We start from the raw sequence: 25,063 nt of genomic DNA, 5'->3' as shown, positions 1-25,063 counted from the left end.
TTCGTAAGCCAAGGCGATGGCATCCACTATCCAGTGGGCCATCCTCTGCTTGGAGACAGACTTTCCCTTCTGCTAGCCTCCGTAACAGACGAAGAGCTGATCTGAGGTCCTGAGGCTTTGCGTTCTGTCCACGTACATACGCAGAGCGCGAACGGGACAGAGAAAAGCCAGGGCTGGGTCTGCCTCCTCCGAAGGCAGCGCTTGCAGGTTCACTACCTGGTCCCGGGAGGGAGTGGTAGGAACCTTGGGCACGTATCCGAGCCGAGGTCTCAGGATCATGTGAGAGTTATCCGGACCGAATTCTAGGCACGATTCGTCGACCAAAAATGCATGCAGGTCCCCGTACCCTCTTCATAGAGGCCAATGCAACCAGGGGCCGGTTTCACAAAGCTATTTTAGACTGGTCTATAGTGTTAGACTAGTCTAAAATTTGCTCATAGACTAGTCTAATGCAAGTTAGACTGTTTCACAAAAATAAAGACTGACTTAATTTAGACCAAAAAAATTAGACACCTTACCCCCAGGCTAACTTAGGTTTAAGACTCTATGTTACCTTGGCAACCAGCAGTAACAATCAGTTAGCCTACATTACAAACAGCCAGAAGAAAAGGGAAAATGGCTCATAATTTAAACATTTCTTCTTGTTACTACATTCCCAAGTAAAATGTCCTTGTAACTGTTAGGGCCGTTACATAGTCAACGCGAGCAACGATCGACGCGCTCCCTTTCATAGTCTAAACAGTGGACGCAAGCGTCACGGGCGATGCGTGAAATGCAATACACCGCTCACGCAACAGGGAGTAGTAGAGTCATAGTGGAGTCATAGCTCTGAATGCCCGTCTATTTCGCTTCAAACGCTCGCTTTGGACGTGCGAATGGATTCAAAATGTTCAAGCGTCGAACTAGACGCGATAGACGCGGATTTGACGCTCTATTCGCGTTTGGTGTGAACGCAGCATAATAACAGGCTGCGATGCCAAGATTGCAATGCTGGAATGTGTGTGTGTGTGTGTGTTTCAGAGAGAGAGAGAGGCACGGGCGCGATCGAACAGTGGAAACATAAAAACATACTCCGTCATTTATACTCCTCCAACAAACACATATTTTCCGCTGGGGTAAACTGCACTGAGCGGTTGAATGCGCTTACTCGATCCGCCATGTTTTTTGTTTTGAAAAGTGTCTTATTTTACCCAGAATGCATTGCAGTGTAGTCCTACTTAAGATAGTCAGAGTCTTAAGTGCTTTGTGCAACGGTCTGATTTAGATGTCTATCTGAAGTCTGACTATCTACTATATCTAAGCCATAGTCAAAGTCTATCTTTGTGAAACCGGCCCCAGGTGTACTGTCTTATGGTGTGTTCACACCAAACGCGAATTTAATTATTTGCGCGAGTAGATTACATACAAAGTCAATGCAAAGACGCGAATTCGCGCCGGGCGGCGCGAATGACGCGAATTGGGCGACGCGTTTGCCGCGAAAGCTCGATAATCGCCTCAAACGCGTCTTCCGCGCAAGTTGAAAAATTTGAACTCGAGCGGAAGATTCGTATGACGCTTTGTTGCGCAAGCCAATCAACGAAGAGCTCATTGATATGTCCGGTTACTATCACTGTTGTCGAAAATGGAGGAGATGCTAATTGTTGCCGTCTGTGGGTACCCAGAAATATACGATACAACATCATACGCGTACAGAGACAGGACAAAAAAGGAGATAGCTTGGAGAAAAATAAGCGAGGAAGTTGGACTACCTGGTAAGTGATGAAAATATACACCCTTTACATGATTCTAGCTATTTTTTACATTATTATGAACTTGTTAGCACTGGCATTAGCCAAAGTTAGATGAGCCCGACATTCAAGGGTTCGACGCCGGGATATTTCTCTGGTTTATTAGTAGTGTTAACGTGTATTTCTTGTCAGAGGAGACAATCCGTAGAAAGTGGAAGGGTCTCAGGGACACTTACGTCAAGGAGAAAAAGAAAGAGACAGAGAGAAAGAGTGGGTCAGGAGCAAACCAGGAGAAGAGGTGGAAGTACTCTGCGGTCTTTGTCTTTCCTCGACCCCTTCGTTACCCCGAGAGAGACCAGTGGTAACATGGGGTGGGGGGTTGAGGATAACAGGACCGCAGAGTATACAGATGGACCAGGCAGGAGTCAAGACACAACTGCAGGGCCATCAGAGCGTGACATGGGAGGTTGGTTGCGCAAACACAGGAAAATCATACGGAAAATATTTTACAGAAGAATAACTAGCTGTTTTCTTTAGATCAGTAAAGATATTTCAAAAGTATAGATATCATGGCTGGAAATGTATGATGTATTCAAATGATTTATGTAGTAATGTACACTGAAAGCTTGAATAATCTTCATTCTGTCAGACAAAACCAAGACATCTTTGTTATATTGTCACTTCACAGACATGGCTGATCCATCATCAGATGGTAGTGAGGCAGAGGCTCTGAGTGCTGCTTACTCTGCTGAGTCTGGTGCTGCTGCTGTTGCCTCATCCCTGCCAAAACCGCCTAGAGGTATGTACATGATAAAAGTTTTTCTGCATTTTTTTATGGTACGAGTATTATTTATTTATTATATTCCCCTTTCATATTTGATCCATGTATTTTTGTCTGTTTCCTGATTTCAAACTTAAAAACAAAACAAAAAAATAAAATAAACATTAACTAATTTTTACAAACTATTCCATGGATGGAATTCAGAATATATTCAAAGAATGTGTTTCCTTTTCATATAGACAGAAGGACTCAGAGGGCTAGGGAGGCGGAGATTGAGAGGCTGCTGCTTCAAACATTGCAGAGACCAGCCCCACCTGCCCCACCTCCACCCACAGAGGATGAGCTTTTCTTCCAAAGCCTGCTTCCTTCCTTACAACGATTGCCACCACAACAAAAAGAGTTTGTTAAATTTCAGATTCATAAACTGATTTATGAATCGAACACTGTGACACTGAATCTGGAGCCAGCAGAAGGTTGGAACTAATCCTTTAAGTTGCACATACACTTTATCATTTTTGTTTATTTATTATTAGCAAATGTTCACAAATCAGTTTTTAAAGTGTTAAAGTATTAAAGCAATTTGTTTGAGAATGAACTGTTTGTTGTTGTTGTTTTTTTAACCAAAATATAAAGGTAACAAAATGTGCCTTTCTACATGTCATGACTCTAGAACAGTCTGGGGTATGTTGGAGTAATTTATTTATTAATATTAAATAAGGGGATTTATTAACATGTATTAATATTCGAGGGGGGTCCAAACACACAGTATTTTTTTTTCCTACTATGGAAGTCATTGGGGTCCATCAACTGTTTGGTTACTGACATTTTTCAAAATATCTTCTTTTGTGTTCAGCAGAAAAAAGAAATTCTTACAGGTTTGGAACAACCTGAGGGTGAATAAATGATGACAGAATTTTCATTTTTGGGTGAACTATCCCTTTAACATATAAAAAACAAAATAATACATACAAAATAAATACAAATTAGCAATATGTCAACACATCAGTGTTATAGTGCTTGTGCACTAGACTAGACAGCATCTTGCCATGCTACAGTTCCCTCTGCAGAGAAGTAGGATGTGAAGGCCTCCCTGACCCTGACGGCTTCTCTAGCAGAATTGTTTGCAGAAAGTCTTCCCAGACCTGGCAGTGGCTCCACCTCACCAACTGGGATGATCCTCCTCACCGCAGGTGTCTGGGATGTCCTCCGCAAAAAATTATGGAGAACACAGGTGGCTTTGACACACATCTCAGCAACATCATGGTGGACCTCAATGGCACGCCTGTACATCCTCCACTGGGATGAAAGGATCCCAAAGGCATTTTCAACCACCAATCTAGCCCGGGAGCCCTCAGAAGGCAGTTGGAGGGTACCTGATTGTAGTGCTTGACCAAAAGTGGAGTTGGCAAGAATTCCACCATCGCTGGTTCTCCCGTAGCCCCCGACATCAATTACCCTGAAACAATATTGGGCATCCACAACTGCCAAGAGAACTAAGGAGAATGTTCCCTTGTAATTAAAAAACTGGGATCCTGAGTTTGGAGGTGCTTTCAGGACAACATGTTTCCCATCAAGAGCTCCACAGCAGAGAGGAAAATTACACCTCTCTTCAAACTTCACTGCGATTGACCTCCACTCCTCAGTGGAGGGCACAGGCATGAAATCTTCTACAAGGCTGTCCCAAATTGCAGAGGCAACATCAGGGACAATCATGGACACTGTAGAGACCCCAACACGGAAGCTGTTGGCGATTGTCCTGAAGGAGTCACCTGTGGCAAGGTATCTGCAGCATAGAAAACATTTAAAATCAGTTGTGGTGCAGATTTAGTTTTTATATTTTTTGGTTTATTAATTAGTATTTATTCCTATTTTTAATGGCATTACCATAATGATTTTTTTTACTGTAATGTATTTAAAATAGGCTACGTTTATGTAGCCTATACTTAATGCAATAAATGTATTTTAAATAGATGTTGGTATATATATATTTTCACTAGGTATATATATATTTTTACTAGGTATATTGAGCAGCTACAGTGCTTAAAGATCCAAACTCCATTCAGAAAATCAGACTTACTAAAGCCTGACAAAACAGACTTACTAAAATTCAGAGTCTATACAAATCAACATAATTAATTTGTTTCGGCATGTTTTTCATACATTTATTAGAATTAAATCACAGCAAAAACGATAGATATGCTGTATATTTATTGGTATTGACGTTATTTTGTGAAACTGTCCCTGACCTGAGACAAATGGACAGGCGTTCCGCAGATGAGACGGATCGCCTGTAGTTGGTGTCCATCCGAGAAATCCAGTCAGCGACCCTAGCAAGCAGGTTATCAAACTGGGCACCCGTCATTCTCAAATAGCGCTGGAAGCGGCTGTCATCCAGGCGCAGTTCCTGGAGAAGACGGTGAAATTCACCGAGTTGAGTGCGCCTCTGGATGGTGCTGTGAACCCAGACACGTCGGCGTTTGGCTTTCCTTCGTATTTGGGACTTCCACAACAAGTACAGAGCAGCAATATCTTTTATTTCAGACATGACGAAAACATACGGCAGAAAGAAATTGTGGTGTTGTTGTTGATGATGATGACACACTCCTTTTCGCGGGATGTTTTTATTCGCGAGTGACGCGGACGCGCGAATGGACACAAAGTGGTCAAGCGTATAACTAGATGCGATAGACGCGAATTTTACGCTCTGTTCGCGTTTGGTGTGAACACACCATTACAGGACAGAATTTTTTACTCAGCTGATTGCACAACAAGTACAGAGCAGCAATATCTTTTATTTCAGACATGACGAAAACATGGCAGAAAGAAATTGTGGTGTTGTTGTTGATGATGATGACACTCCTTTTCGCAGGATGTTTTTATTCGCGAGTGACGCGGACGCGCGAATGGACACAAAGTGGTCAAGCGTATAACTAGATGCGATAGACGCAAATTTTACGCTCTGTTCGCGTTTGGTGTGAACACACCATTACAGGACAGAATTTTTAACTCAGCTGATTGCAAAGGCTCAAAGGGTGGTCTCTGAAGTGCCAAAAGGACCAGAGACAAACCCCAAGAGGGTACAGAGAGCGGACAAGGCGGATTTAGTCTGCTCGCCTCCCTCAGGAACCTGATGATCAGGTAGTGCTTTCCCAAAGACTTACCTTCAACTGCATCGTGATGTGCGGCAATCGCGGCAACATACACTTTGAGGGTGGAGGAGACAGCCTTCGCTCCAACCCTTTTTGCAGGAAGGAATGCACGGCTCTGATCGAGCAAGTTCGGGGGTTTTCGAACATGCGCCTGAAAATCAGCTAGACCACCTGGGGATGGAGTCGCCATTCTCACTGTAGCACCTGCTGCCGTGTGAGCTCGTCGGCTGCACGGTTGAGCAGGCCCAAAGGAAACAAAAGATTATCCGCCTGGCCCTCCACCTGGGGAAGGAGCCAGTCCGATCCACCTCTGGGTCGCCCGTCTCAGGGTTGTTTGCACCTGCACTTGCCTCCTGGTTTGGCAGCGGCCTGGACGGGCAGGGCCGACGTCCTGCGGCTTGTTCCACGCTGTGCCTTAGGTGGTTGCTGCTGCTGGGGCTTAGCGGGAGCAGAGGACGCCACAGGAGGTCGACCTCGGCGACGAGCAGACGAAGGCATCTGTGGCCGGCGGACGGGTGGGGGCAGCAGTGGTCCGCCGGGGCAGGATGTGTCGGATTGCCTCCGTCTGCTTCTGGGCGGCCGAGAACTGTTGGGCAAAGCTCTCGACCGCATCGCCGAATAACCCAACCAGGGACAGAGGGGCATCCAGGAACCAATATTTATCGGTGTCCCTCATATCGGCCAGGTTGAGCCAAAGGTGGCGGAGCTCCCGGAGGAGCTCTGGGTCAGAACTGCCCTCGTGCATGTCCATGAGCGCCTGGGCCTGGTGGACCTGCAGGAGCTATGGCATGCAGGGCAGAAGCAGCCTGTCCACAGGCCTTGTAAGCCCTCGCCGTGAGACCTGACGAAAACCTACAGGCCTTGGACGGGAGGCGTGGATTCCCCCGCCAGGAGGAAGCGGATGCCGGACACAATTGCATCGCAACGGCACGCTCCACCGGCGGGAGATCCACATACCCCATGGCTGCTCCACCGTCGAGGGTGGTGAGGAGGGAGGAACCAGCAGGCCACAGCCGGGCACTATACGGTGCCAACCAAGATCTGGTGAGCTCTTCGTGCACTTCCGGGAAGAAAAGCAGCGGTGCAACACGCTGAGAAGCAGCACGGCCCACCCAGAGAAACCAATCATCCAGCCGAGAAGGTTCGGGACGTGGTGGAGGGTTCCACTCAAGCCCGACCTTCTCGGTGGCCCGGGAAAGCATAGCTACCCACTCTGGATCGGACTCGGACAACACTACACTCCCCGAAGGGAACTGTTCTGTACAGGCGACTTCCACCAGCTCGGGTATGTGGAGAGAATTCTGTTGGCGGAATCTTATTAGATACTTTGTTACCCCCAAGTTATAATCTATTCAGACTTGCGAGAAGGGAAGTGTTCTATGTTGGAGGAAATGCGGGGAACGGCTGGCAGACCATTTTCATGTATTCTGGAGCTGCCCAGCCATTCAGTCATATTGGCAGGAGGTAATACAAGTAATACATTTTATTTTCGGTGATGGAATTGACTGCTCATTTTCTACAATTTACCTGGGCAACTTAGCAGCTCATTTGATGATGAAAGACAAGTACCTTTTAAAGATATTATTAGCAGCCAGCAAGAAAGCTGTAACACGAAAGTGAGCCCAACAAAGGCTGAGTGGCTGGACATTATGACCAGTGTCCAAAATATGGAGAGGATGACTTGCGCTTTAAACCTACAGATGGATAAGTATTTGCAGTATTGAGAAAAATGGATTGTGTTTACGACTTCATGACATGTTTATTGACCAATGTATCATCTGACATATACATTCATCAATGTTGATAAATAGCCTATGAGGAAATATATTTTCTCACCCTCATATCGTTCCAAGAAACACAAATAAATATTATTTTTATGAAATCTGAGAGAATTCTGTCCCTCATTGAAAGTCCAATAGACCAAAACTTTGACTTTTAATGTCTTCTGAATAAACTTTATACAGTATAATGACCAGCTTTCGTGCACACATAGACCAAATCAAATATTATAAATGTGCAAGATCCAATGAGGTTTGTTCTTATGAGAACAGCCACTTATGAGCACTATTCATTTATAGAACAGCAGCTACGTTTTTTAAAAAAATTCATAATGCACACTACAGTATCTGTGCTGCAATATTTTACCAATTCAGAAAATATGAAACACTGTTTGGCCAACTGAGACATGGTATGGAGATAAAGGTTAGATCACAATTTTATTTTTGGTAGAACTACAGCACACGGTGAGTGTACATTAGCACCATTTATTGTTTACTTTTGGGATCTTATAGAGTATTGGACTCAGAAATAGTGATGTAGTTCGGAATGTGATCCGAACCCGAGTTGGCTGTATATACACAGAGTGTGAAAAAAAGCATGAATTACCCATACCAGATCTAGGTGGAGGGTTTCTGAAAGCACTGCAAACTGCTACAGCAAACACTGAACAAGAAAGTTGAGCAGCAAGCTCATTGGCTGCTGATCTAGCAGGAACCAATCGGCTGTGAGAACGATGTGATTGCTAGCAGATTGAGTTAAGGACCAATCAGCAAGCTCCATCTAGAGTTTCATGACAGAACTTTGTATTTGTACTCCTTAAAAAAGTTATACTTATTGCACGTTTTTTCTTTCTGACAGTGAAGCATCTTAACATAACATATATAATTGAATTCATATGTGGACACTAATGTGTTTATGTTTGCTACTGTACAACTTCACTCATGGCTTATCCAATCAGATTATAGAGCCAGAACTGTCTTGCTTTAGTAAGAGGTTCTGTCTGTGCACAGCACTCACTTGACTCTCTATGGATTCGAGCATGTTATATAATTTTCTTTTGCGGTCTCAGTTTTTAGAGGTCTTCACTTCATTTATTGATCACTTCATAAGATTGAATCAGTGTTACTCTCCCAAGAATTTGGAGGTACAGACCAGAAATAGATCCCATATAGTGTCATGTGAATGGAGCATGCTGAACATAAAAAAATAAAAAAAAATAAAAAAAATGAATAGAGGAGATGTTGGAGACATCACCTACATAGCGCTTAGTTCAATGATACAGCTAGAAATTTTGCTTACATGTTTGATGTATTTTAAATTTCCGTTAAGGTATAAGTTTTCCTTATATTTAGGGCCATAAATAGTACAAAATGTAGGCATTTTTAGAGCAAAAAGAATATATGCTTATTCCGTTTGTTTTGTTTTGACATGTAGCTAATTTATTTATTTGGCAGAGATTTCTTGTGCCTGTTTAATTCCGCATGAGTAAGCAGAAGCGGAAGCTGAGCGGAAGCAGTAAAAGTGTCCGCTTCTCCCACACACACCATATAACATGCTGTGTAGTGTAGTTTAGATGCTTCAACTTAAGCTATTCTTATACTTTAAATAGATTTAAAATGCTTTTGTGTTTTGGGCAACTCCTGGCAACAGTGTGTTTTTGTTCTCCTTTGTTTTTACACGGTTCTGAAAGTCATAATGTGACTGTGAAATACAGCGGACATCATGTTTTTATTGTGAAATAACCGTTTTCTCATTTCACACTGTGATGATTTTGACCATAAACAACACACTGTCACTTTAATCGAGTGTGAGCAGCAGAAATAGACTTCCTGCCAAAATGATCACAGCACTGCTTCTATAGCATGAGCCGGCCATGATGCCAGTAAGTTAAATGGTGTAAGACAGGTCTCTTATCACAGCAGCTTGGTTCTCCTTGACATCTTGCTGAATGACTTCGGAGTGAAAAAGGCCCTTCATCAATCATTTGTTGGGTTGGTTTACATTTAATAGCAAGTGTCATGGATGGGTAGCAATTTCAAGGCTGCTGCGTTGCAGAAATTGAACCACTGCTCATCACACTCCTCACCTGGTTTCTCTCTCTTTATATGCTTGATTTCACCATACGACTGATAACACAAATAATCAAACCATAAAACTGCAGATATAAATAAAATTGCCCCTGCAGGACTACTTTCTTCTTTTTGACCTGTTATTAATATTCTCTATTGAAGACAAAAAGAGAAATTATATAGATCTTAATGTCTAAATTATCTTAATGCTGAGACTGTCAGTCGTCCAAATCCAATTTTTGTGCATATCCAATTGAAATCCGATCAGATATAGCAATTGTGAGCAGTAAAAAATGAAATGCAATTTTTACAAAATCTGTTTCAAGCTACATTGATATGTGGTTTGAAATTCAAATGGGAACACAAATCGGATCTGAACAGTTGTGATACACAATGTTGACAGTCAATAATATGAAGGTAATATGATGCCATAAAGAATTGCATGCGCAGGGTAAGATTTGTTAAAGTGTACATAAGATTGCAAGCGTAAATGAAATTTGCATGTGCAAGAGAAGATTTGTAAAGGTGTAAATCAGCCTTTCAACTGTAAGAAAAAAATATTTGCAGCATTTTACTGTTATTCGTAAGTGTAATGCATGTAGGCCTATTGTGAAACTGCAGCTTAGTGCTAATGCAAAATAAATAGGATCTGTAATTCTTCTGACTTCCATTTTTCCGCGCTTACACTTTTGCCACGTTTTTTTCGCACAAATATAATAAATGTTTTGATTGTTAAGTTTAACATCTGCTCAGTGGTGTAACAGATTATATAATATATAAAAATTCAATCCAATAATGTTAACACCAGCTTGAAATTCAGTATGAATGTCAGTCAACCTTAATCAGCCGAATGGTGCACAGCTTATTAAGCAATCATGATTTATTTGTTTATCTGTTTATTTATTTATTTAACATGTATGTGTGCATTAAAAGTACCATTTCGCCAACGAGAACTTTCTGAGCCAAATTAAGACTAAGATGTGTTCTGGTGACTGGCGTGTTTGTTGAACCAATCAGATAAGAGTAAACCTAGAGTCAGCGAGAAGCTCATTTGATTGGCTACATGAAGAAGGTGGACCCGCCCTCCTCTTCCCGCTTGCACAACTCAATAGCTGCGTTTCCATTACCCTTCAAATTGACCAAATTGAAATTGCGAATTGAAAATACGCTTAATGGAAAGACGTAATTTTCGCAAAAACTCCCATTTATCACAAAAAAGTTTTTACGCTCGCATGAGGTGGTTTTTCAGGCAATTCGAAAAATAAATATTTCACAAAACTGCAATGGAAAGTTTATGCGCATTTACAGGTCAGCTGACGTAGATGACGCGGTGTGTTTGGACAGAATACGAGACAGAGTTCTTAAGAATTCATATAAGACAAAATAATTACAGCAATAATGGATTCTAAACCTAAAATAAATGCTGCAATCAAGACCTCGAAGCAGATTTTGGAGAAACACCCAGAAACACCTCATATGTGCCGCTCACAAGTATAAGAGTCGTTCCTTACCATTAATGCTTGGAAAACACACATACATCTCCTTCGATTAATAATAATGGCTAGTGCAGTGGCTGGGATATAGTACATAAACCTCCATTTTGGAATGATTTTACTGATCGCGAGAAGAAAAAATGAAGTTTTAGTTGCATGACATCAGTTAATGGAAACGCCATCATTTCGCAATAGTTTTTTGTCGACATTTAGAAAAAATCACAAAAGTTTTGCGCAAATCTGTAATGGAAATGCGCCAAATGAGTGAGAGAATCGTGCTAAAACTGTAAGCGCAGGTAAAAGAAAGACGCAACTGTACAAATCATGTTTTTTCGGGAACTTTTTTGCCCCATGCACACAAGTCATTTAGACATTTGCAACAGCTTATTTTTTACACAAAGTTTGATTTTACGCTATTAATCTGTTTTGCAGTTCCTGACTGTTGTTTTTGGTTGCAAATTGCTGTTCAACAGGCCTGCGATACTTTTGGCCGTATTTGTGCGGAAAAAAACGTGCCAAAAGTGTAAGCGCGGAAAAATGGAAAGAAGAATACAGATCCTATTTATTTTGCATTAGCACTAAACTGCAGTTTCAAAATACATTAATTCAACTTACGAATAACAGTAAAATGCAGCAAATATTTTTTTTTTCTTACACTTTAAAGGCGATTTACACCTTTACAAATCTTCTCTTGCGCATGCAAATTTAATTTACGCTTGCAATCTTATGTACACTTTCACAAATCTTACCCTGCGCATGCGATTCTTTATGGCATCATATTACCTTCATACAATAATTTTAGATTAGATTCCAATCAGATCACAAGTCTGCCAAGCTAGAGGCGTGGTCACTACTGTTTGGGCTCCTTTATTTTGTTCCATGAGGCAAAAAGAGCATATACATTTGGATGAGTACAACAACAAGAGAATGAGTATGTCTGAATTTTAATATTATGGTGAACTACTTTTAAAAAAAAATATTTTTAATAAATAGTCGTTGTCAAAGTGTGGGCATGAACTGCCATGCGTGGTGGTGCACATGCCAGCAATGCCAGTTCATTTTCTTTTACATGTTGTTTCCTGTCATATCTCATACCAATCTCCATCAATAAAATGACAAAAACAGAAATAAAGGAATCATGTTGTTCATGAAGCATATTAAAGGATGTAAAATATTCTCCCTCTCTCTGTCTCTCTGTTTAAAATTGGAAGAGAAGGTAATCCATCCATTATTTTTTGACTTGGGTTATATTGAATGATTACGTGTGCAATGTCTAAGAAATTGAGCTTCTCACAATAAATAATACTTGCCCTTTTATATCCTTGGTTTATCTAAGACTCAATCCATAAAAACACACAAAACAATGGCTGTCAGTGTGTTACTACATTTTCACTGATACCGATTTTCAAATTTTGTTTGTCGAGTTTGTTGTGTAGGCTAAAAAACACACACACTTCTAAACATATACTATATTATGTGTTCTATATTAATAAAGCCTCTTTCACAAAGATTCTGTTAAATTTTCAGAAAATATGTCCTTGTAACTGTTGTGCCATTGCAGGATTTTTTGCATTCACACTGCTAAAGCAGTGTTCAAGGGTAAAGTAATTCTTCAAGGGTATAATGGCAGGAATGGATTCAAGACGGCTTGGAGTAAAAATGTAACCCAGAGTACAATTAAACTAAATCTATTACGACTGTTGCGATTAAAATGAATGTGAATTTAAATGACATTGATTGCAGCAGTACATTTAGATCTGCTCATGTTGTATCAAAGCAGCGTTAAGCATTATTGTTACATTTTCTCCATTTGTGTACTTTGTGTTTTGTTATTTGGACTTTAAGGTTGTATTCTGCCTGGTTATTGTGCTGTTTTCTGTTTCCAGGACCATTTTGTAGTCAGTTTGTAGTTTTTCTGTTAATTAGCCTGTCATTGTTCCAAGGTGTTCCTTGTATATGATTTTCTAATATGTAAAAAGCAATTAAGTTATGCAGTCCTCATCTTTTGTTTGTGTAGCCTACAAGAAACAAGCATTTTTTAATGTATTCTATTAATCAACATTAATAATCATTATTACAGTATCAAGGGCAATGACAGACAATAATGATTTTGTCGTAATATTGCAGCCTTACTCTGTAATGAGTGCCTTTTTATTTATTTTACAATTTATATAGGCCTAGCTTTGAGTGTGAGAGCCCTGCTTTAAGGTTTGTGTCTGTAAGCAAATTGACTTTCAAAAACAAACCCACCTTTAAAAAAAATATTCACTGAAGTACAAAGTGTGACCTTGAGCCCCCAAATCCGCCATGTCATGTTATGTAACAACCTTTTTTTGTTATAGTTCTAAGGGTTATATAGGTCTCCATAAATCCTCTTAGTTTATGAAGTCGGTCTCAACCATCTTCATTCAAGTTATAAGCACTTTCTTTCTGTCATTCATTCATTTTTTTTATCTCCTTTTGTTGCTGTCCATCTCTTGAGATGTCTTGTTTCTTTGTCTGAAGCACGGGAAATGCTGTTTTTATCCTTGTAAGGAACTAGACTGGCTTTGACATTTTCAACACAATTACTAACCTGACTCTAAATCCTGAAAGATCTATTGTCCAGCTGTGTCAACTGAAATCTTCATCTGCAGCATCATGGACTGTCTCCCGTCCAATCTAACCAATCAAATTCTTGCGGTGTGACAGTGGCAGTTCATCAGTGGAGGAAAAGAAGGCTCAGCCTCCCAAAATATTATAAAAAATAAAATAAAAAAAATACATTCTGTATTATATTCTAAATTTTACATTTATCAAGTCAAATTAAAAGAGTTTATCTTCTAACTAATGTACATAACTTAGATGCATAAAATGTATAATGTACTTTTTTTCTTTCATTTGCAGTAGAAGTGTTAATCCCAGCAAAAATGCCAAACAGAGGCTGACAGAAAACTCTTCTTATGAGTAAACTGACCAATTATAATCATTTATTTCCTTGAAAAATGTGGTTGAAAAGGCAAAGAAATGGACAAAACCATCATCATTATCATCAAGCCAGTTAGATTTCAATTTCGTGATCCACTTCCATATTACTCATGAAACCTGCTTGTGGCTCATGCAACAGGTGAAGGTTATATTTTTGGCCAAACAGTCTAAATTATTGAAAGATCTCAAAACAAGTGAAAGACTAAATGAAAGTATATACTGTATATTTAAACTGTTATAAATACTGATTTGAACAACAGCCTCCTCTGAAAATTCCTTCATGTTGTACCATTGCTGTGTTTTCTTCATCTGTTTCCACCTCACTAAACAATAGACATTTTTCAATCATTCGGGTTGTTACATTCATCTTTTCATCTTTGAAAATGTTGAATTAATTTAATTTTATTATTCCTGATATTTCGTTAATTTTTAGTTAATTCTCTATTTATATAGAGCGTGTCTGCAGAACCGGAGTCTGAAGCACATGTGAAAGACAAGACTATATTGGTCGACAGCAGTCCTATGACATCACATGGAGTGCCTATGCATTACACATAAAAGTGCGCCTGCATTACACGTCAGGAACTTCAAGTTCAAGTTCATAAAGGAAGACACGCAGGCATGCCCGGAGCATGGCAACATGACGCAGCATCTCTTTCCCTTCTTAGGGTTACTTGACCCTAAGAACGTTCCTTTTCGAGGGAACTCAGCAGTGCATCATGGTGTTAATGCAATGGGAACCGTTTATACACACTATGCCATACTGGACAAATACCTGCATACCATGTGCAAAAAGACCAAACACAATCTTAGCGAGCCAGAGCACTTCACAACTTAACTTAAAACAGCCTAACTAAGCGTCAACATTCAGTTAGGACACGTCCAGGGAGACATAGTAAATGCCTAAAGGTGCCACAGAAACCCCAAAGCTTTCATGCTCTACTGAGAAATACTTAGCTTTATTTAACTGACAAATGTACAAAGAAACTATTTCCAATGTTTTCACTGACCAACTTAATTATATTTTGTAAATATAAACAAATTTTGATTTTGATGGCTGCAAGACACTCCGAAAAAGTTGGGACAGAGGCAGGTTTACCACTGGGTCACATGACCTTTCCTTTTAATTACACTTTGTAAATGTTTGGGAATTGAGGATACTAATTGCTGAAGTTTTGCAAGTGGAATTTTTGCCGAAACTCGTCTGATATAAGACATCTATCTGCTCAACAGTCCGTGGTCGTCGTTGTCTGATTCACCTTTTCATGATGGACCATACATGTTCACTAAGAGACAGATATGGAATGCAGGCCTGGCATTGTCTTGCTTCCCAGGAGAAAAGTCAGTTGACAGTTTATGTCTCTGTACAATCAAAATATATGCCTCCATGTCAATACCTTTACACAAATGCAAGTCACCCATGCGCTTGCACTGATGCACCCCCATGACAGATGTTTGCTTTTGCACCTGTCACTGATGGATGGTCCCTTTCATCTTTGGGACTAAGAACTTAATATCTGTGCTGAAACATGGACTCATCTGACCACAGCACACATTTTCACTGTCTTTCAGACCATCTGGGATGAGCTTGGGCCTAGAGAACTCAGCAGAATCTCTGCACTGAACAGATGTATAGCTTCTTCCTTGCATAACAGGGATTCCAGTTGAATTTCTTGATGCAGCGGCAGACTGTGTTAGATGAAAACGGTTTTCCAAAGTACTCCTGAGCCCATGTGGCTATATTTAACACGGTAGCATGACGGTTTCTCATGCAGTGCCATCTGAGGGTTCAAAGGTCACGCACATTCAACAGAGGCCTCCTGCCAAGCCCTACATGTACTGAGATTTTTCTGGTTTCCCTGAATGTTTCCACAATATTATGTAAGGTAGATGGTGAAAAACATAAATTCTTTGCAATCTTGCATCGAGAAATGTGATTTTTTGAATTGTCTGACAATTCTCTCATGACATTTGGCACAAAGCGGTGAGCCATGACCCATCTTTTTGTAAAAGCTCATTTTACACCCAAACACGATACCCTCACCTATTACCAATTCACCTGCTAATTGTGGACTGTTTAAAAAACTGTTTAACTTGGATATTATATAATCTTTTTTTTTTTTTTTGCCCTTTGCCTCTGTCCCAACTTTTTTGTGGTGTGTTGTAGCCATCAAAAATCTTTTTTTTTCTTCCAAAAAAACAATTATGTTGGTCAGTGAAAACATTGGAAATCTTTTTTTGTACTTTTGTCAGTTAAAACAAGGTTCAAGAGAATTAACAAATCACAGATTGTGGTTTTTATTGCATTTTACAAAATGTTTCAACTCTTCTGGGAAATGGGGTTTGTGTATACTTACACATATATATATAGCGATCGATTCAGAGATGTAGGGACTAGATTAGCACTCGTGAAAATGTTCTCTGCCTCTCTGTGCCAATTCTGGTGGACTTATAGTTCTAGGAGATAGTTACAGAGGAAGCATCTCCAGAAGTGGTCTGCTAAAAGCTGACTATGTCTCCACCTCCTTTTGCTCAGCAACTCTGATTCGGGATATTGGCATCTGTGGAGTATGGACTTGGGGTTGAGGAACAGGGGAAGATGTACTCTGTGGATGGCGACTGGTCCGATCACTCACTGCAAGTAGGCTCAACTGTGCTTCTAGGACCTCATTCCTCTCCTCCAGTTTCCTTATCTGCTCAAAGGAATGACGTTGCAGTTCCTCAGTCTCCTTCCGTAACTTCTGGAACACTAGTAGGACACTGTAGCCGCTCCTCGTGATTCTGGATCATCACTCATCTCAGGGGAAGAATCTACTCTCTGTCTTGAATGTAGCCTCTGTTGATGATCAGTGAGCTTGAAAATCTGACTAGGGAGCCGCATTGCTCGTCTGGGTCTGACTGTGGGCTCAGGAAGGTCAGGTCTAGGACCTGGATCAATCTGATGCATCATTCTTATGAAAGCTCCCCAATCTGGCTCGAAGGACCATTTGTGGGGGAGACTAGTGTGGTTGCTGGTGGATATTGAGCAGACATAAGTCCTCCAGTTAGAGATAAAGTACACTTTAATGGCTTGAGGCTTCTAGAGGCATTTACAGTGAACAATTGTAGTACAAGTAGCAGGGGTATGGCAGAGTTTTACAGAGTAGTTTGTAGCGTAACACAGTATGAGTGGTTCTAAACAAACAGAAATAACAATACTCAATTAGAAATGAATAGTAATAAGAATTAAATCAATCTGTCACTTATACAGTGAGGAAAATAAGTATTTGAACACCCTGCTATTTTGCAAGTTCTCCCACTTAGAAATCATGGAGGGGTCTGAAATTGTCATCGTAGGTGCATGTCCACTGTGAGAGACATAATCTAAAAAACAAAATCCAGAAATCACAATGTATGATTTTTTAACTATTTATTTGTATGATACAGCTGCAAATAAGTATTTGAACACCTGAGAAAATCAATGTTAATATTTGGTACAGTAGCCTTTGTTTGCAATTACAGAGGTCAAACGTTTCCTGTAGTTTTTCACCAGGTTTGCACACACTGCAGGAGGGATTTTGGCCCACTCCTCCACACAGATCTTCTCTAGATCAGTCAGGTTTCTGGGCTGTCGCTGAGAAACACGGAGTTTGAGCTCCCTCCAAAGATTCTCTATTGGGTTTAGGTCTGGAGACTGGCTAGGCCACGCCAGAACCTTGATATGCTTCTTACAGAGCCACTCCTTGGTTATCCTGGCTGTGTGCTTCGGGTCATTGTCATGTTGGAAGACCCAGCCTCGACCCATCTTCAATGCTCTAACTGAGGGAAGGAGGTTGTTCCCCAAAATCTCGCAATACATGGCCCCGGTCATCCTCTCCTTAATACAGTGCAGTCGCCCTGTGCCATGTGCAGAAAAACACCCCCAAAGCATGATAGGGATGGTGTTCTTGGGATGGTTCTCATCATTCTTCTTCCTCCAAACACGTTTAGTGGAATTATGACCAAAAAGTTCTATTTTGGTCTCATCTGACCACATGACTTTCTCCCATGACTCCTCTGGATCATCCAAATGGTCATTGGCAAACTTAAGACGGGCCTTGACATGTGCTGGTTTAAGCAGGGGAACCTTCCGTGCCATGCATGATTTCAAACCATGACGTCTTAGTGTATTACCAACAGTAACCTTGGAAACGGTGGTCCCAGCTCTTTTCAGGTCATTGACCAGCTCCTCCCGTGTAGTTCTGGGCTGATTTCTCACCTTTCTTAGGATCATTGAGACCCCACGAGGTGAGATCTTGCATGAAGCCCCAGTCCGAGGGAGATTGACAGTCATGTTTAGCTTCTTCCATTTTCTAATGATTGCTCCAACAGTGGACCTTTTTTCACCAAGCTGCTTGGCAATTTCCCTGTAGCCCTTTCCAGCCTTGTGGAGGTGTACAATTTTGTCTCTAGTGTCTTTGGACAGCTCTTTGGTCTTGGCCATGTTAGTAGTTGGATTCTTACTGATTGTATGGGGTGGACAGGTGTCTTTATGCAGCTAACGACCTCAAACAGGTGCATCTAATTTAGGATAATAAATGGAGTGGAGATGGACATTTTAAAGGCAGACTAACAGGTCTTTGAGGGTCAGAATTCTAGCTGATAGACAGGTGTTCAAATACTTATTTGCAGCTGTATCATACAAATAAATAGTTAAAAAATCATATATTGTGATTTCTGGATTTTTTTTTTTAGATTATGTCTCTCACAGTGGACATGCACCTACGATGACAATTTCAGACCCCTCCATGATTTCCAAGTGGGAGAACTTGCAAAATAGCAGGGTGTTCAAATACTTATTTTCCTCACTGTACATACAATATATATATATGAAATTTAGACATGTAAGAACTAAATTAGCACTCAAGAAAATGGCGTCACGTTCTCTGCCATTTTACTTCAAATAAATAACACAGACATTTAACTTTTTTTACTTCAGGGTGGGGAAGTTAATTCATTCCAATTCTGTGGAAATCTGTGGAGATTTTTGCAGGCAAAGATGTGGGTTATAAAACAGTGCCAGCAGCAATATGACTAAAGATAGCAATGTTCAATAAATAATTTAATGTATTAATAATAATAATGACTACAAATTACATCTTCTTTTGTGGTTGTATCTTTTATATGTTGTGTAATTTGTTTTGGTTTTTTATTTCTAAGAAAGCTGAACAATATCTCTTGCAGAAGTGAAGCCTGGGGTGAAGATTGAAGATAACACACCCATGGATGGTGGCGATTGTAATCACTTGGCTCACTCCAGCTGCCTCTGGCAAACGTTGTTGATAAACAGGGTTTTAAAAATACTTATTCCAGGCAGATTTGCAGCCAAATGATGGAAAAAGTGTGAATTAAGCTGATTGTGCCTAAAGACACTCAACACAAATCAGTTTAGAATCAACACACTCCCAGTTAGACCATGAAACCCACAGAGGTCTTTTCCCCTTTTCACAAGATGTAAAATAAGTCTTTGATGTCCCCAGAGTGTGTATGTGAAGTTTTAGCTCAAAATTATAAAATTATAAAAAATATATTTTTATATAGCATGTTAAAGTTGTCACTTTTTGAGGGTGAGCAAAAACGCACCATTTTTGTGTCTGTTGCAGTTGCTCCCGGCACAGGGGGCGGAGCTTCAACAGCTTGTGTCATTTTACCTCACACAGACATGCACTGAAAATTTCAAAAACTTTTAGCCTTTTGTGTTCAAACTGAAGTCAAACAATGATGGAGAGACTCAAGAAGAAGTGGCAACATGTAGAAGCAACAGGACATTTCTGAATGGTTAGTTGATGAATTTATATAGCTTATGTGTAGTTATCTTCTAGTCATTGATTAGCATATTCTGTCTTGATAATCTATAAATCGTGTTCCGGGGGCGGGGTTTATGTAAATTCTAGGGTTGGTGATGTCACTAACCCGGGAGGAGTGTCGTTGTAGTCTCTACCAGCCGTTTGTTGTAGTCCTTAAAAAGCGATTTCTGTAAAAGCAAATATCTCCCTTTGCTTTGAACTTTGAGCGTTGTAACTGCAGATGTTGTTTATGCTCAAACATTACACACTAACTAAAGTTAGAAAAGTGAAATCATAATCAACCACCCCTTTAATAAACCTCCAACCTCATTCATCAGCAACAAAGTTTAATAACTAACAAAAAGGCTAAATGTACAACAGAACCCGACAAGATGCTAATAAGTGAAAACTAGTTCTAAAATAGACAGAATATATGGAATGCCAAAGCTGACTTAATTATAAATAAATAAATACATAAATAAATATACAAAGAAATGTAAAAAAGCAAAAATACATAAATAAATACATAAATATGTATTTGTTTTATTTTTAACATTAATCTCATAACGACTTTTATGCAATTGTAATTGCATTGTAAAAGCATTCTCCTCTGTATTAAGATTTTGACTTTTAATGACTTAATGACTTTTGTTAATTTTATTTTACTGATAACAGCCATAGTGCCTTATTATTATAATAACTGAGTAGTTTATCGATTAATATTAAGAACTTGACATATATGCTACTGTGCTCCAATGCATGGCATGAGATGCGTGGCTCACTAGCTGCGTTTACATGAGCCCATTTTGTTTGATTTAAGAATAATTCCAAATTGATGACTTGTGATTAATCAGTATCTAAGAGCAGCATCTATGAAATATGAAATATGGGTTGTGTTTTAAGCATTTGAATTGTCACCTGTTATACGAAATTAGGAAACGCGAATGTAAACTGTGTATTGAGACGCGCTTCAAACTCATTGATCAATATATATATATATATGCTCGCGTAGGAGTCAGTGAAATGTGCGCTGGTTTCTCTCCGCGTTCTGCGCTGGTGTGCGAGTCTCATCGACAATAAACGCAAGCCAAACGCAAGCTCTTATCAGCCCTATCCACCGCATTTACATTGCTATTAATAGTGGATACTTTCATGCGCTTCCATGTCCAAGTGTCTGCTATCAGACCCTTTGAAGTGCAGTTTCTGTTCATGTGTGCTATGTGTGTTAAGCCTACCCTACATACAGTTAGGGTGATATTACATGACTTAAAATGTGATATTGTCCGCACACCTCTTGCGTTTCGTTTGGTCACACCACAAGGTGTCACTGTGGCCTCAAAGCTTCAGCACTGCCACTCTGAGCTCGATTGCTGATGTCTGAGGTAAAACACGCCCCCCTCATTAGCATACGGACAAAGAAATGTAGAAATAAATAAATGTGAAAATAAATAAATGTAGAAATAAATAAATGTGAAAATAAATAAATTTAGACATAAAAACATATATACATAAATAAATGTGGAAATAAATAAAAGTGGAAATAAATAAATGTATAAATGTTTATATATATATATATATATATATATATATATATATATATATATATATAATGTGTGAAAAAATACAATTATACATAAATAAGGAAATAAAAGTATAAATACTCATTTATTTGTATTTTTTTACATTTCTTTGTATTATTTATAATTAAGTCAGCTTTGGCATTCCATAAGAATACCCCGACAAGTCAAGTCAAGTCATCTTCATTTACAGTATATAACGCTTTTAACAATGTAGATTGTTTCAAAGCAGCTTTACAGAGATAAACGTATAATTTAAAACACAGGTATTAAAGTGTTTTAATGTTTTGTTTTGTTTTTTGGAGATTAAATAATAACAGTATCAGCACCTGAGAGATAATGGTAGTGATACTATATCTTTTTATAAAGATTTTGCATGTGAAAATCCAATTCCAAATCCAAAGTATTTAATCTTTTTTTTTTTTTTTTTTTTTTGTCAAATAAGGACACAGTATGGTGCACAGCAAAATCCCCAGAGTTAAATTAACTCTGTTCAGAGAGGATTTGGTCCCACTCTACAGAGAGTAAAAGTAACACTGAATCCGTGTTAAAGTTAATGAGATAATAAAGTGATTAATTAAGTGTTGATTGAGCATTAGCGATGAACACCTGCTGGTAACAAGCAGAATCACTGAAGGAAAGAGAAACACAAGAACTACAACTGACTTCCAGCCACAGCCTTAGATGAAATCAACTGATGATAAAATACATTAAATCTCTCAAGATCTCAGCAGAGGAGGATTAAACAACTCCACAAACAGCATTACCAGCTTCACTTATTACTAACCAGAATGACTTTATTTCTATCGACATCAACAGAAGGTCTTATAGAGAATTAACAGAGGTTTAGGTGTTGTTGTTTTATTGAAATTGTGGTCACCATTACGGCGATCGGTGTTCACTTTAGTTGGGCAGCTTGACTCTTGCAGCTTGACTCTCATATTTTTATATGTGTTTATGGTCTTTGTAACAGTGTTTACCAAAACTTATTAGTTCCCAAAGTTTGGATTCTTTAAAAGTTCAAGAAGACCAAGTAATAGCAGGAACGCACAATCCCATATTTTTTCCTTTTATAAGAACTTATATAGTTCCAAAAATAGAAAAAAAACCCAACATTGTTGACTTGAGAGCAGTAAAGAGTATGAGTAATAATAAGTGTCCTGGAGTGGATGGGCTACCTAAGGAGTTTTATATAACCTTTTGGGAAGATTTAAAGGACTCCTTGTTGATTATGTTTATGGAGAGTCTACGCATAGGAAAACTTCCATCATCCTTAAGAGAAGGAGTTATCTCCTTGATGTTTAAAAAAGGTGATAGACAAGAGATTAAAAAGTGGCGTCCCTTGACTTTGTTAGGTGTAGATGTAAAAATTCTGTCCAAGGCACTCTTTTTTAAACTCCAGCCTGATATGCCTAAGTTTATTGGCAACGACCAAACATGTGGTATTAAGGGGCGATCTCTACAAGATAATTTGGCATTAGCAAGAGATATTTATCTGTTTGTACAAGACCGTAAATTATCTCTGGCAATCTTGGGACTTGATCTGGCAATCTTGGGACTTGATCTCGAAAAAGCCTTTGACAGTATAGACCATCGCTATTTATACATTGAAATGCCTGGGTTTAAGTCCATCCATTTGTGCATGGATTAACCTTCTTTATACCAACTGCCAAAGTAGAGTATTGGTAAATAACCATCTGTCAGATCCCTTTGATATCTGTTCAGATGTATGACAAGGCTGTAGCTTGTCTCCATTATTATTTGTTTTAGCAATTGAGCAATTAGCTTGTGCACTTAGGCAAAATCCTGAAATTAAAGGTTTTCCAATTCCGGGTAGTTCAGGCAGAGAGGCCAAGGTTTCACTTTATATGGATGACCTTAGCCTCTTCCCTACTGATAACAATTCTATAAAGAAAACGCTGCAAATTTGTGATAAGTTTACTTTGGCTACTGGGGCTAGAATCAATAAGACAAATACAGAAGTTTTGTATTCTTTCTGGAAAGAACCAAAATTAAAACTGGGTTTTAAAAATCAGGAAGAATCTATTAAGACTTTTTTGGGGAAAAACATGGACAAGATAAATTGGTATTCGAGACATGATAAGATAAAATGGAAATCAAAACAATGGGAGGAGCGAGATCTTACTTTGAGAGGGAAAGTGTTGGTAATAAATGCTGAGATTTTGGCCTCCCTTACCTTTTTGGCCTCACCTTTTCCAGCACTGATACATTTTATAAGATCTATCAAAAAGGCCTTGTTTAGTTTTTTTTTTTCTGGGGCTCACAACGTGAAAAAATGGAACGAGAGATACTGTATAAGCCATTAGATAAAGGAGGGCTAGCAGTCCCAGAATTGGGAACCAAACTGGAATCCATGTTTTTGATGCCCATTCTAAAAGCTTGTTTGTCTGAGAATCAAGGAATTTTATGGCATTATTTTGCCAAGCTTTGGGTAGGTCAACAGGTAGCTAATGCCTGGGGGATGAGACTTCCACAAAATACTCCTCATGCTGAATATAGACCAAATATGTATGATAGGGTGCTATCCCTTTTAAGGAAAGTGAAAGTCTCTCATGTCCCTATTGGGAAAATAAACCGGGTAATTGTTCAAGGTATGCTGTGCCCAGGATTAGAGAGGATCACCCCAGTGGGAAAACTTACTGAATCTGATTGTATTACAGTTTGGAAGAATGTAAACAATGTTTCTTTTGTTTATTTCTCATAAAGATATTGCTTGGCAAGTGGTACACCAATGCTTGCCTACTCAAGTTTTTTTCTGAAAAAAGGGAATTGTTCAAAGAGTTCACAATGTCCTAAGTTTAAGTGTGGATCTTTAGTGTTTAAGTCTATCAACCATTTATTCTGGTCTTGTAAATATGCTAGGGAGGTCTGGTCCCTGATACGAGAATGGATGGTTGATCTGTACAGATTTCCAACTGAACTAGACCTTGGTGAGCTGAATAGTGTGAACTCTGATGTATGGATTAGATGGTGGACAGTAATTAATGTCATCAAAGAAGGGATACGGAAGGCAAGAAATATTTCTTGTTTTAAAGGAAATTATATACCAGCAGAAATCTCTTCAAGCTATGTTTCAATTAGGGACTATGTGTTAAGAGATAGGAAAACTCTTTACTTTATGGAAATACTTAAGAAATGTAAATGTTCGACTAATTCTCAGAATTTATTTTACCTTTGGGATGAAATGGGGAAATTAATTTTGAAGGCCATGGTTTTCCTTTTGGGTTTTGTTATTTCTATGATGTAATAATTATGTATTGTGTGGAAAATGGATTTTAACACCATATTATAAGGACCACCATATTTAAACCATGTTTAATAAACACCATATAAAAATAATAAAAAAAGGCTACAGAATATGATGAATGGATTCCAAACATATGTGATTACACTCCGTGTTTATTAGGACTTGTAATAAATCCTTTCTTATCTGTTAGAAAGAAAAAAGAAAAAGAAAAAAAAAAGTTTACAAAAACACATAATTTGTTGCAAAGAAAGCCGGAAACAAAGACGATCAGGTGATATAGTTTTTAGCATTGTAAGGTAGAATAATTCTCTAATCTTATCCCTGACCAAAAGTGGTTATTTGCTATTAATAGATTATATTCACCATTAATACTTTCTGATAAATTCAGAATGTCTGATCTGTTGCAAGAAAATATTGTTGGTTAATAAAATCTATTAATAACAAATAAC

At 39.1% G+C, this 25,063-nt stretch overlaps 1 protein-coding gene across 1 annotated transcript in view; it reads right to left on the bottom strand.

Annotated features, from left to right (window-relative positions):
• The window catches only part of opn7b (opsin 7, group member b), a 113,836-nt gene that overhangs the window by 35,193 nt on the left and 53,580 nt on the right, over window positions 1-25,063 (bottom strand). The gene's annotated exons all lie outside the window — the stretch shown is intronic.

This window comes from Abramis brama (assembly GCF_963993115.1).
Source record: "Abramis brama genome assembly, chromosome: 22".
Taxonomy (NCBI): domain Eukaryota; kingdom Metazoa; phylum Chordata; class Actinopteri; order Cypriniformes; family Leuciscidae; genus Abramis; species Abramis brama.
Note: the sequence above shows the minus strand (reverse complement) of the source record. Positions and strands in the feature narration are given on the sequence as shown.